Source organism: Pleurodeles waltl, chromosome 2_1 (assembly GCF_031143425.1).
Source record: "Pleurodeles waltl isolate 20211129_DDA chromosome 2_1, aPleWal1.hap1.20221129, whole genome shotgun sequence".
In the NCBI taxonomy this organism is placed as follows: Eukaryota; Metazoa; Chordata; class Amphibia; order Caudata; family Salamandridae; genus Pleurodeles; species Pleurodeles waltl.
Genome location: NC_090438.1, coordinates 71,809,442 through 71,821,386, shown reverse-complemented (window position 1 = coordinate 71,821,386; position 11,945 = coordinate 71,809,442). Strand labels below are relative to the sequence as shown.

Here is an 11,945-nt window from a genome sequence, read left to right as displayed (position 1 = left end):
CAACTCTTGCATCCACGGAGGCGCCTTTGTCTATTCCACAAGGGTGTCAACTCTTGCACACATGGAGATGCCTTTGTCTATTCCATAAGGGTCTTAACCTTTGCATTCACGGAGACGCCTTTGTCTATTCCATAAGGGTCTCAACACTTGCATCCACGGAGACGCCTTTGTCTATTCCATAAGGGTCTCAACTCTTGCACACATGGAGACGCCTTTGTCTATTCAATAAGGGTCTCAACTCTTGCACACACGAAGACGCTTTTGTCTTTTCCATAAGGGTCTCAACACTTGCATTCACGGAGACGCCTTTGTCTATTCCATAAGGGTCTCAACACTTGCATTCACGGAGATGCCTTTGTCTAATGTATAATTGAATGTTAATGCTGTTATGAACAAATATATACATACATGCTTAACCATTTTTCCTTTTCAGATCTCTCTCCCTGCTGTTCCCTACCCTAATTCCCTTCCCCATCGACTGGCTTCACCAGAACTCTGTGCTATGATAGCTTTCTGCGTTGGTGATGCCGGTAGGTTGGCCTGTTGTTCGGCGGCATGCAGATCCAGAGAAAAGGACACTGTGACACCTTGCAATGGTGACCAGGGTGATGTTGATGGACTTCAAGTCCTCCCTGATCCCTAGGTACTGTTCCTCCTGCAGCCACTGGGTCTCCTGAAACTTGGCCAGTACCGTGCCCATGGTCTTCTGGGAATGGTGATATGCTCCCATGATGTTGGAGAGTGCCTTGTGGAGAGTGGGTTCCCTGGGCCTGTACTCCCCCTGTCGCACAGCAGTCCTCCCAGCTTCCCTCTTATCCTGTGCCTCTGTCCCCTGAACCGTGTGCCCACTGCCACTGATCCCAAGTCCCTGATTGTCTTGGGTTTGTGGGTTTGCCTGGGGTCTCTGTAGTGGTGGACACACTGCTCATTGATGTGTCCTGGGGAAAGTGGCATGGGCCCGCTGGGTGGGTGCTGTGGTGGTGTTTCCTGAGGGGGGAGGGTCTGTGGTGGCTTGTGACTGTGGCAGGGGAACCGACTGTCCAGAGGTCCCTGATGGGCCGGGCTGGTCATCTTGATCCAGGCGTGCAGAGCTGCTGTCATCACTGTGGGCCTCTTCTGTGGGGGGACTGGATATGTCTGGCACCTCCTGTCCGGTGACGTTGGGTATGGGTCCTGTTGGGGTGTAAATGCATAGTTTTAGTATCTGTGTGTGCCATCTTGTGCATTTGGTGAGTTACCCTCCACTCCTGTGCTTGCCTTGTTGTGTTTGCCATTGTGTGATTAGTGTTTTGGGGTCTGTGTGGGTGTCTGTACTGGACATGCTTTGGCAATGGGTGTCCATGCTTTGGTGTTGCATGCAGGACTTGGTATTGGGATGGCTGGGTTGTGCTAGTGGGGCATATGTGAGGTGTTGGAGTGAGGGGGTGAGGGGGAGGGTGGGTGTATGTGATGGCATGCAGATGGGGTGGGGGATATGGTAATTGCTTCATAAACTAGACACTCTTAAATAAAGCACATATTTATTTTTAAGTTTAAGGTCCTGGCTGGATGATCTATTACTCTGTTAATAGTGTGCCCCTTTTATCAGTTTACAACCTTACATCACCTTCTTTCAACAGATCTTGGAGCTTTCATCTTGCTATCCCTGAATCTCACAGTTCACAATGGAGGTACGTCTCTGAGCACTTTCTTACACAAAGTCCCTGGGGTTTTAGATATAACAAGGACTACCCAATTTCCCATGTTACCTAGGCACTGCTGAACTGGCCTGGCACGAAGAAAGGTGATTTTTTCCCCCCTATTTATTATTTGCAGTGCACAATGTCATGAAAGTAGCTTCTAGGTGTACCACATATTACAACATGTCAAATATAATCAGATAAAATAACAACATCCCAGCTGCTGCTTACTAACTAAGAGAAGCTAAGCATCATCAAAACAGCCACAACCGAAGAGAGTTTGCCAAATTACAAAAAATACATTGAGTACAGTGAAAGTAAATGGGAAAAATGCAGAACAATGTCCTTGGTGATATTTATGATTGTAGGTTAAGAACATGTTTCTAATATTACTTTCTAACACCTTATGTATAAGAGGCTTTTCTCTGACAACTCTAAATTGGTTACCTCGGTTTACCAACTGTGAACTGCTCCCTCCCCAGCCTCACATCTGGGAAATATTAATCCAGTGGAGCTCAGCATTTCTTCAGGGGAACATTCTCAAATAATTATGACTTCTCCTTGAGCACCTTCCTGAATATGTTCTGCCAGGTTTTCACTAGTGAAGTGTGTCAGGGCTAAAATTTCAGAGGTGCAGATTTCCTGGACATCTTACAGTTCCAAATCCGCATGAAGCGAATGTTTACAAAAGAATTAGGATATTACAACAAACTTGGGATGAGAGCCTTTCAGTGTTCTACCCGTCAGGCTTCATTAAATCTGAATCAAGTCTATTTGATTATTTGATGATAGGCATTTATTTGTTCGCAGTACTTAGGCCCATATTTATACTTTTTTAGCGCCGCATTTCAGTAATTTTTTTACGCAAAAGTGGCGCAAACTTACAAAATACATTTGTATTTTGTAAGTTTGCGCCGCTTTTGCGTCAAAAAGCGGCGCAAATGCGGCGCTAAAAAAGTATAAATATGGGCCTTGATGTGTAAAAGAAAGTGCTGGTGTCCAAAATTCTGCTCAGTAATTAAATGTTGGCTCACCGAATACTAAGCCTACACAGTTTTAATTCCACCTATGCCTTTTAATTCATAATCAGACACTTGCTGCCCTTTCTGCTTACTCCTGCAGATTATTGCTTTCCCCCTTTGTGCCCATTTCTGCTTTTTGTTTTTTTCCCTCTCTTGTCTCAGTAAACTTCTGATGGAGAAAAATAAATGTCAGCCCCTAAAACTGAGGACCTCATTTTCAAGACTCTGACGCATCACCATGCATGCAGCAGATTTCATGCACTTCCCGCAAATCCATTAACTTTGCCATGGATGCGCTGTACTTACGATACAGAGCTCCATGGCACACGTTTTCACTGACGCATCTGTTGGCACTAAGCTCATGCATCGCTGGAGTAGCGCTGTTAAACTGACGCAACTCCAGCAATGTGAGGAGTCTCCCTTCGGAAAAAGCCTGTGTCAATTTTACACCTGCTCTGAGCAGGCGGTAAAATTTTGATGCAGTGAAGTTGCAGAATGGCGCAGTGAAATGTTGTAAATTTCACCTCGTCAGTTCTGCGTGGCTTTTCCCATGGGAACTCCTACCCTGTATGCATTACACCTGGTGCAGGTATAATGTGACACAAGGCTTTACAAACGGGCACATTGGGCCCAATGCGCTATTTTGTAAATATGGAGCAGTGTATTGCAAAATGTGTAAAAGATGATGCAGCACAAAGGGCTTGTAAATGAGGCCCTGGGTGCCTTTGGCCCCCACCAGTAACCATTTGCTCTTTTCAGCACTGTTTGCTGGTCACAAAATAGCTCTACAGTCTAATGATTGCTAAAGATGAAAGAGGTATGACAGGTGACTTAGGGTTTTTACATTGGTACGTTATTAAATTAGGCAGAGGCCCCTTTGTTGCATTTAATATGATTTCTCATGGAAGACACAATAATTTTTACTCAAATTAAAAATAATTTTCAAGGCCATGTGTAGGAAGCTGGCCTAGTGTGTGGCGGGTACCCAAGGTACTTACACCTTATACCAGGTCCAGGTATCCCCTCTTTGTGAAGTGTTGGCAACGTCTAGAAGCCAGGCTCTCTAGAGGTAGCTGTAGATGAGCGACCAAGGCTCATCTAGGAGACATGCAAAGCTCATGTAATACCACTGTAGTTATACAGCACTTACACACATGAACGAAAACACTCAGTTGTACAAAAATACAGGTACTTTATTTTTGGAATACAATACCACAAAATACTAGAAGGGCAACCCTCCAATAGGAGGTAAGTAATACACTAAATATATACACTAGTAAACAGTAATAGGCATAGAAGGGCTAGAAAACAGTGCAAATAGCAATAACCAATAGTGACCCTAGGGGGAGCCCAAACCATATCCTAAAAAAATGAAATGCGAACACAGGACCCCCACCTAGGTAAGTGGAATGTGTAGAGGGGAACTGGAAGTACTAGAAAACCCCAGAGGTAAGTAACACAGTACCCCCAGCGACCAGGAAAGCAGGAGTAAATCACTGGATTTCCCCAAAGCAACCAAGAGGGGGACAAGGAAGAAAAGAAGACACCCAAACATGACTTCAAGAAAGCAGCAGTGGATTCCTGGTGAAGAAGACCTGTGGAGAGAGGGGACCAAGTCCAAAAGTGTCAGTGGAGTCCAGGAGGAGTAGGAGCTACTACCCACCCAGCCGTACTTGCAGGAGTTGGTCAACAGTCAGGAAGGACAGGTAAGCACTGCAGCCCTGGAGCCAGAGAAGAGCTCCTGATGGATGCAGAAGATGTCCCACACTGCAGTGAAGATTGCACACAGGTGTCGGTGCAGGAATTCCACCAAGAAGTCTTTGCAAAGGCAAGTTTGCGGTTAGTGGAAAAGTGGAGCTGCCGAGGACCCACAAGGCCCAGGAGGACTCACTCCAGGAGAGAGAGTCACAGGGGACCCTCAGCATCGCAGAGAGTCCACAAGAGCAGAGGCAGCATAGACAGGAGTCCCACAGGACGGGGACACAGGAGTCGCAGAAGGAGCCCATGCAGCACTACAGAAAGGGATCTCACGCCGCAGGAGAACCACACAGAGGGCTGTGCATTGTGGGAAGGAGTGCTAGGGGCTTGAGCTACACGATGCCTGAAGATCCATTGGAGAGGGTGCAAACAAGCCTTGGCAGCTACAAGAGACGCAGTGCACGGGGGTACTGTCCTGCGTGGTAAGGCAAAGGCTTACATCCACCAAAGGTGGACAGCTGGCAGAGAAGACCAAGAGGACTACTCTGGACTACCAACCGTGATGTAGGATCCCTGCAGTTCAGGGTGAGAGGAGATCCAAGCGGCCGGTCGTCATTGCAGCAGGTGCCTGCGGATGCAGAGGAGTGACTCCTTCACTCCAAGGGAGATTCCTTCTTTTTCTTTTGTAGGCTGAAGAGTTGCTGTCTTCTGGGGATGCACAGCTGGGGAAATGTTGCAAAGCTGGCAGGAGCCGTGGAAACAAAGTAGCAGAAGATATTTCTTCGTGGAATGCAGCGTTGTTGGTTCCTGGGTGATCCAGTCGCAGTTCCAGTGGCCAGAAGTCAAAATGGGGGTTGCAGAGGAATCCTGCTGGAGTCTTGCAAGTTGAATCTGAGGACCCACCCAAGAGAGAGACCCTAAATAGCCCTGAAAGAGGGATTGGTCACCTATCAGGAGGGGGGTCTAACGTCACCTGCATTGGCTGGCCACTCAGATGCTCCCAGAGTTCCCTGCCAACCTTGGAAACAAGATGGCAGAACCCAGAGACCCTCAGGAGGATCTCTGAGCACCACCCCTGGGGTGGTGATGGACCGGGGAATGGTCACTCCCCTTTCCATTGTCCAGTTTTGTGCCAAAGCACGGACTGGGGGTCCCTAAACTGGTGCGGACTGTTTTATGCATGGAGGGCACCAAATGTGCCCTTCAAAGAACACCAGTGGCTTCGGGGGGGCTACCCCTCCCAAGCCAGTCACACCTATTTCCAAAGGAAGTGGGTGCTACCTCCCTCTGCCAAAGGACATTCTTTGTTCTGCCTTCCTGGGCTTGATCACATCAAGCAGCAGGAGGGTAGAAACTTGTCTTAGGGGTGGCAGCAGCTTGGGCTGCCCAGAAAACCCTGTAAGACTGGCGGTAGCATTGCTGGGGGTCCTCTAAGGACCCTCCAGAGTGCATGGAATCATGCATCCAATACTTGCAACAGTATTGGGGTATGATTCCGACATGTTTGATACCAAACATGCCCTGTTTCGGAGTTACCATTCTGTAGCTGGATATAGGTAGTGACCTATGTCCAGTACACGCGTAAAATGGCGTCCCCACACTCACAAAGACCAGGAAAATTGATCTGGAGTTTGTGGGGGCACCTCTGCTAGTGCAAGGGTGCATTCACACACAGGTACCTGCACCCTGCCCTCTGGGCAGAGAGGGCCTCCCATAGGGGTGACTTACAGTGACCTGCAGTGAAAACGGGTATGTGCACCCATTTCACGCAGACTACAATGGCAGGCCTGCAAAACCCTTTGCATGGGCTCCCTATGGGTGACAGAATAACTACTGCATCCCATAGTGATCCCCTGGTACCACAATGCCCTGAGTGCCTAGGTAACATATACTAGGAACTTACATGAGATACAGTTAGCATAAATTTACAGGAGAGATCATAACTACTGGGGTTCTGGTTAGGAGGATCCCAGTAGACACAGTCAAACACACTGACAACAGAAAATGGGGGTAACCATGCCAGGAAAGAGGGCACTTTCCTACACCTTGTTTGCACCAACTGAAGTATTCTTTTTTCAGGAGATTTAAACATATGGCTGTACAGCATCAAAGTCTGGACATTGCTGCTACATGAATTAGTAGTTTAAGATTCTCTATTGTCATCAGAGGATACATTTTTAACAGGCCATATAAGTGGAGGTTGGACAATTTTACAGGAGGGGTGGATCAATGAGTCAAGAGATCACTGAGAATTAAAGGGCACACCCAATTATCAGCCCCATAGCATAGCTGGTGATTGGCTGATTGGAGAGAACCAGCACTTGGCAAAGTGTTATCTAGAACCAGAATCTTAATTTTATCATTGTTCAGTCAGACCTTGCTTAGCCTCATCCAGTGTCTTGTTGCCAAGACGCTGTCAGCTATATAGTTGTTTTACTAGAACTGTTAGTTAGATCAACTAGCAACTGGGTGTCGCCAGTGTAGGTATAACCACTCCAAACGTAATCTAGACAGGACCAAGAGGCAAAGGCGTATAACCCTGTAGGACATCATAATCTAGTGTGGTCTGTTTGGAAATGTATTGCCTTACCTAGATCAGTTGCCCTTAATATTTGAGGAAGGATATGAGTCACTTCCATATTTTTGCAGAGGTATTAAACCAGTCTTTCACAATATGCTGGTGTACCTCATGATCCTCTGCCGTGAAGGTAGTCAACAGCACTAGAAAAGCCCATGCTAGCGGGCACCCTCGGTCCTCTGTCCCTTATGTACATGAATAGAGATTTAGGACTTCAAGAAGCTCGGAAATAGGAGTGTGCAAAATGTGCTCAGTTTGCTTACATCTAATTACACACAATTAAGAGAAATTACACACAATTATGCATAAATATGTGAAATGCGAAGCTATATTTTAGCGCAAAATGCATCCTTGCATCAATTCTTGCCACGAGGATCCATTTTAACAAAAACACGGCTAACATAGCAGCTTCCATTCTCTTGTTCCCATGCATTTGCTGTGAATTTGTACAACTAATTGAGAACTGTAAATTCTTACAGAGAATGATGAAAAATTCTACAAAGTGGTGTACCAGAGTAATTTTGGGAATTTTTCATAAGAAGTGTTACTCGAAATTCTCAAATCTACGCTGGCATAATTTAAATTCACACTGACCTACTCAGAAACCTAATAGGTCATCAGCAATAAGATAATATTTCCACCTAATTCTGAAACTTTTCTTCTAGTTGTGGTACCTGAATCTTAGGAAGACATTTTGGATTGGATGGGTGTAGACTAAATATTGGCTGGGCAACAGAGATGTAGGTTTTTTTTAACAGTGGGATGGGGAACACTCTGCCATTACTGCTTTGTTCTCTTTGATTAGTCAAGAAGACTATAAGGGCCAGATGCACAAAGCTTTTTTGAGGTCACAAACAACCCGATCCGCAGAATCAGACTGTTTGCGACCGCAAAAAAGTATTTTTTAATGTATAAAGCCATATTTGCGATTTGGTAACTTATTACGGAATTGCAAATTGGGGTTGTAAGTCAGTATTAGAAAGGGGTGTGTTTAGGGCGTCCCTTCCTAATATCAAATCGCAGTGGTATGTGTGAAACGTTTGCAACCCAAATGTGGTTGCAAAGCATTCCCATTTTATTACCTACTTCAATTAGGTGGCAACCCATTCATCAATGGAAAGGGTCCCCAAGGGACCTCTTCCCCTTTGAGAATGTTTGTAAAAACATTTTTAAGAGCAGGCAGTGATCCCAAGGCCCCTGCAGACCCTTAAAAAACAAAAAGAAAACTTTTTATTTTTCTTTTTGAAACACAACCCGTTTTCCTCCAAGGAAAACATGCTGCATTAAAAAAATTGCTTTATTGAAAAGCATTCACAGACATTTACATGCATTCACATCCCTGTGACTTTTGCAATTCCCAATGGGTCTCAAAGTGAGACCTACCTCATGAATATTGATGAGGTAGGTCTCTATGCAACCCACTGGGAATCACAGAAAGTGTTAAGCAAACTTTCGTAGATGGGTGTTTGCGGTTACCAAATAGAGAATTGCAAAAATCACTCTTTGGTAATCACACACCCGTCCCTGCGTACATCTGGCCCTATTTCTCTGGAATCCTTGCAATATTATTTATGCAACTCTAGTAGCCACATTTTTCCCAGGAAGCCAATTTAATTTTAATACCCTGCCTTCCAGGAGAAGTGGTGTGAATGACATTAGTCCTGGATAAAAGTAGGTATCTGCACTGATATCTTCCTGACTGATGCTAAATCCCTAGTAGACAATAGGTAGGACTTGTGTTTGAGTGACCCTTGAAGTCTGCTCGTTCTTCAGTACTACATGTTTCTATTGTATTTTAAATAATTCCTTAAATTGGTATTTTGTTTAAATCTATAATGTGTGTTAAATGCTGATTTTTCAGTCATCCTGTGTTTTGTGCCAGCTTCGTTCTAGCAGGTTATTGTTAAGGTCAGTAAGTCAGGTATTAACCCCAGGTTACTGATCCTATTAATCAAATGAAGTAATTTGTTTTTCACTGGTGCACAGCAGTGCTTAATTTGAGTCTGTGGTTTTTGCCGTGCGGGGCACCAGCACTTATTTTTGGGGGCCAGCACTTATTTTTCTGCAGCAGGCATTGACAGTGAGCAAAATACACATGGGAAAAACTGAGGATAAGAAAGATGATAAAGCTTCACAGAAGGAGAAAGCAAAAAGCTGCAAGAGTGAGCTGAAGGGACAGGGACTGGCTGTAAATGAATTAGAGAGGCCCCAAGGATGACACTTCCTCATTATTCCGTGCTCATACATTTAATTGCTGCTGCCGCGTGTTTCAGAGGATAGCTTTGGGCACCGGCACGTTTTTATTTACAAATTAAGCACTGATGCAGAGCAGTCCAAAACTTTTCCACTTTTGTGACGGAATTGAACTACAGTAGTGTCTTCATTGTTAGTAATACAAGGAGAGCTGGGTGGTACTAGACATGGCCGCTGACAGGGCATCTCGAGAGAGATGTTTCAGACTTGTTTGGTGAGTAGGTTTTGCAGTGTTTTGCAAAGAATCGCTATTTGGAAAGGAAGCCCTAATCATGCCCTGATTATTTATAAGTTTCTAACCTGGTGCCAAATCACAAAATAAGTTTAGTAAATAACAACTAGCCATTTCAGTCACAAATACTATGCTTTTGTGAATCACAGGCTTTGTGATGCAAAATGGCTTTGTACATCAGCCACAAAACACTTTGCAATGAGAGATCATCAATCATGGCACCCACTCAGCAAATTAGCAAAGGTCAGTGCTTTCAGCAGAACTGTTACAGCCTCAGATATCATTGCCAACCTAGCAGGGATCTCTTCATTTGGAGGTGGTCATTCTTCATTGAAATAAAGGCCATAGCCTCCACTGAACTGGATAGCGTGCGGGCAATCCACCAGGGTCTAAGTGAGCCCCAATGTCTAATAGGGCCATTGGAATGTTTAAGAAGACATGAGATGTAGTAATGGGGTTCAATGCTGGCTGCAGTGGCTGAATATTGCCCACTTCTGCCATTCATCAAGTTTCTCTGGCTCAGCAGCTTTGACTGCTTCTAGACCACAGAGGTTGCGGGAAACGCCACAAGGAGAAGTCGCAGCTGCAGTAGAGTTGATTAAGTGCATCAAATAAGCATCACACAAATTAGGTGCAATCAAGCAGTAATTTGTTACCTTAAACTACAACCCTTGCCTTAGGTAATCTGGCTGCATGGGGAGGCAATATCAGTTGGGAAGAGATGAAGTTCTCTTCAAGCATGATGTGCAAATGCATAACCTCTACTCTCTTGCTACAGTTTCTTTCAGCTTTCTTTATGATGCTACACAAGCAAAAACAGGACAAAAGCTAAAAAGGTTGTTTTATCCACAGGTGAAATTATACGTTGTTTGCCCATGGAAGAATGCAAAAGGCGGAGGTTATCAAGCCCTGGTAAAGACATCAGATGCTGCCCAAGTGACTTTTGCTACGCATCAGATTGAAAACAGTAAATGAAGGCGGTCAATCAAGAAAGTGTGGGGGACCTTGGGAACTGTAAAGATGTGCAATGGCCCAGTGTTTCTTTGGAGACTCACCCCTGGGCAGCTCAGTGCCAGGGTTGCTGGATTCCAAGGCTGGCTAGACCTTACTCCACCTCATTCCACTTTCTTCTACCACCCTACATTTCCTGACACTGAATCTCACTCTTGCTGGGTGGGTATCATGCCTGCTTTTCCTTTCCTTACTATTTTTTAATGTCTTTTGACTTTGCTTCTGCTTTTGGTCAAATTCTGTTGCTGAAAAATAAGTCCTAATCAGCATAAATCAGTACTGGTGACCACCACCTGCACACATATGAGAATTGAGGTAATGCTTTTCCTGCATCGTGAATAAACTTATTTCATTTACAATTGAATGAGTCTTGGAGCATGGTAGTACTGACATATTTGTATTTTGTACTTAATGAGAGACCTCTTATGTTTCTTTGAGGAACCCCGCATTGTTTTCCTGAAGTTTACCATTCCCAGCATTATTTTAAATGAGGAATTAGCTGCTATGTAGCAGGCCACCAGGCTAATTTTCTCTGCTATTTACCCGGCCGCTGTCTGAATAGTAGAGATTTCTCTCTGTTGGCCCAGTGGCATTGTAAATAGAAGAAGAACTTCATCATTTAGTGGGCTGCTGTCTAAGTAGTCGCAGTTCTGTACTGTTTTGGCTGGCAACCCTGCAAATAGCAAGAAAGCTTCACTATTTATCTGGTCTGTGGCCAGTGAACAGAGATTATTGACTGTTTGGCCGACAGTGACGGAAACAGCAAAGAAGCTTCAGTATTCAATCCCCCTATGGCTAAGTAACAAACATTATGCATTATTTGTCCGCGTGTATAAAAATGGCCCTTGTTGCAGTTACCCCCAACCCCCCACATACGTTTTGCCTGATATTGATGCTGATTGACTGAGAGTGTGCTGGGACCCTGCTAACCAGGCCCCAGCACCAGTGTTCTTTCACTAAAAATGTACCATTGTTTCCGCAATTGGCACACCCCTACCTCACAGAGAAGTCCCTTGTAAAAGGTACCAGTGGTACCAAGGGCCCTGTGGCCAGGGAAGGTCCCTAAGGGCTGCAGCATGTGTTGTGCCTCCCTAAGGGACCCCTCACCTAACACCTGCACACTGCCATTGCAGATTGTGTGTGTTGGTGAGGAGAAAAAGGCAAAGTCGACATGACATCCCCCTCAGGGTACCATGCACACAAAACACTGCCTGTGGCATAGGTAAGTCACCCCTCTAGCAGGCCTTAAAGCACTAAGGCAGGGTGCACTATACCACAGTTGAGGGTATAGCTGCATGAGCAATATGCCTCTACAGTGTCTAAGTCCAATCCTAGACAGTGTAAGTACAGTGTGGCCATATTAAGTATATGGTCTGGGAAATTTGGTATCAAACATCTCAGAATAATAAACCCACACTGAGGCCAGTGTTTGATTTATTTAACAAAATGCACACATCTAAGAGATGCTCCCT

General features: G+C 45.0%; 1 long non-coding RNA gene across 1 annotated transcript; it reads left to right on the top strand.

Annotated features, from left to right (window-relative positions):
* The first annotated feature begins 432 nt into the window (after positions 1 to 432).
* On the top strand, positions 433 to 10,837 carry LOC138258392 (uncharacterized). The gene is made up of 3 exons (XR_011198412.1): positions 433 to 530; positions 1,620 to 1,670; positions 10,315 to 10,837. It is a non-coding gene; the product is annotated as an uncharacterized lncRNA (long non-coding RNA).
* Positions 10,838 to 11,945: the final 1,108 nt, after the last annotated feature.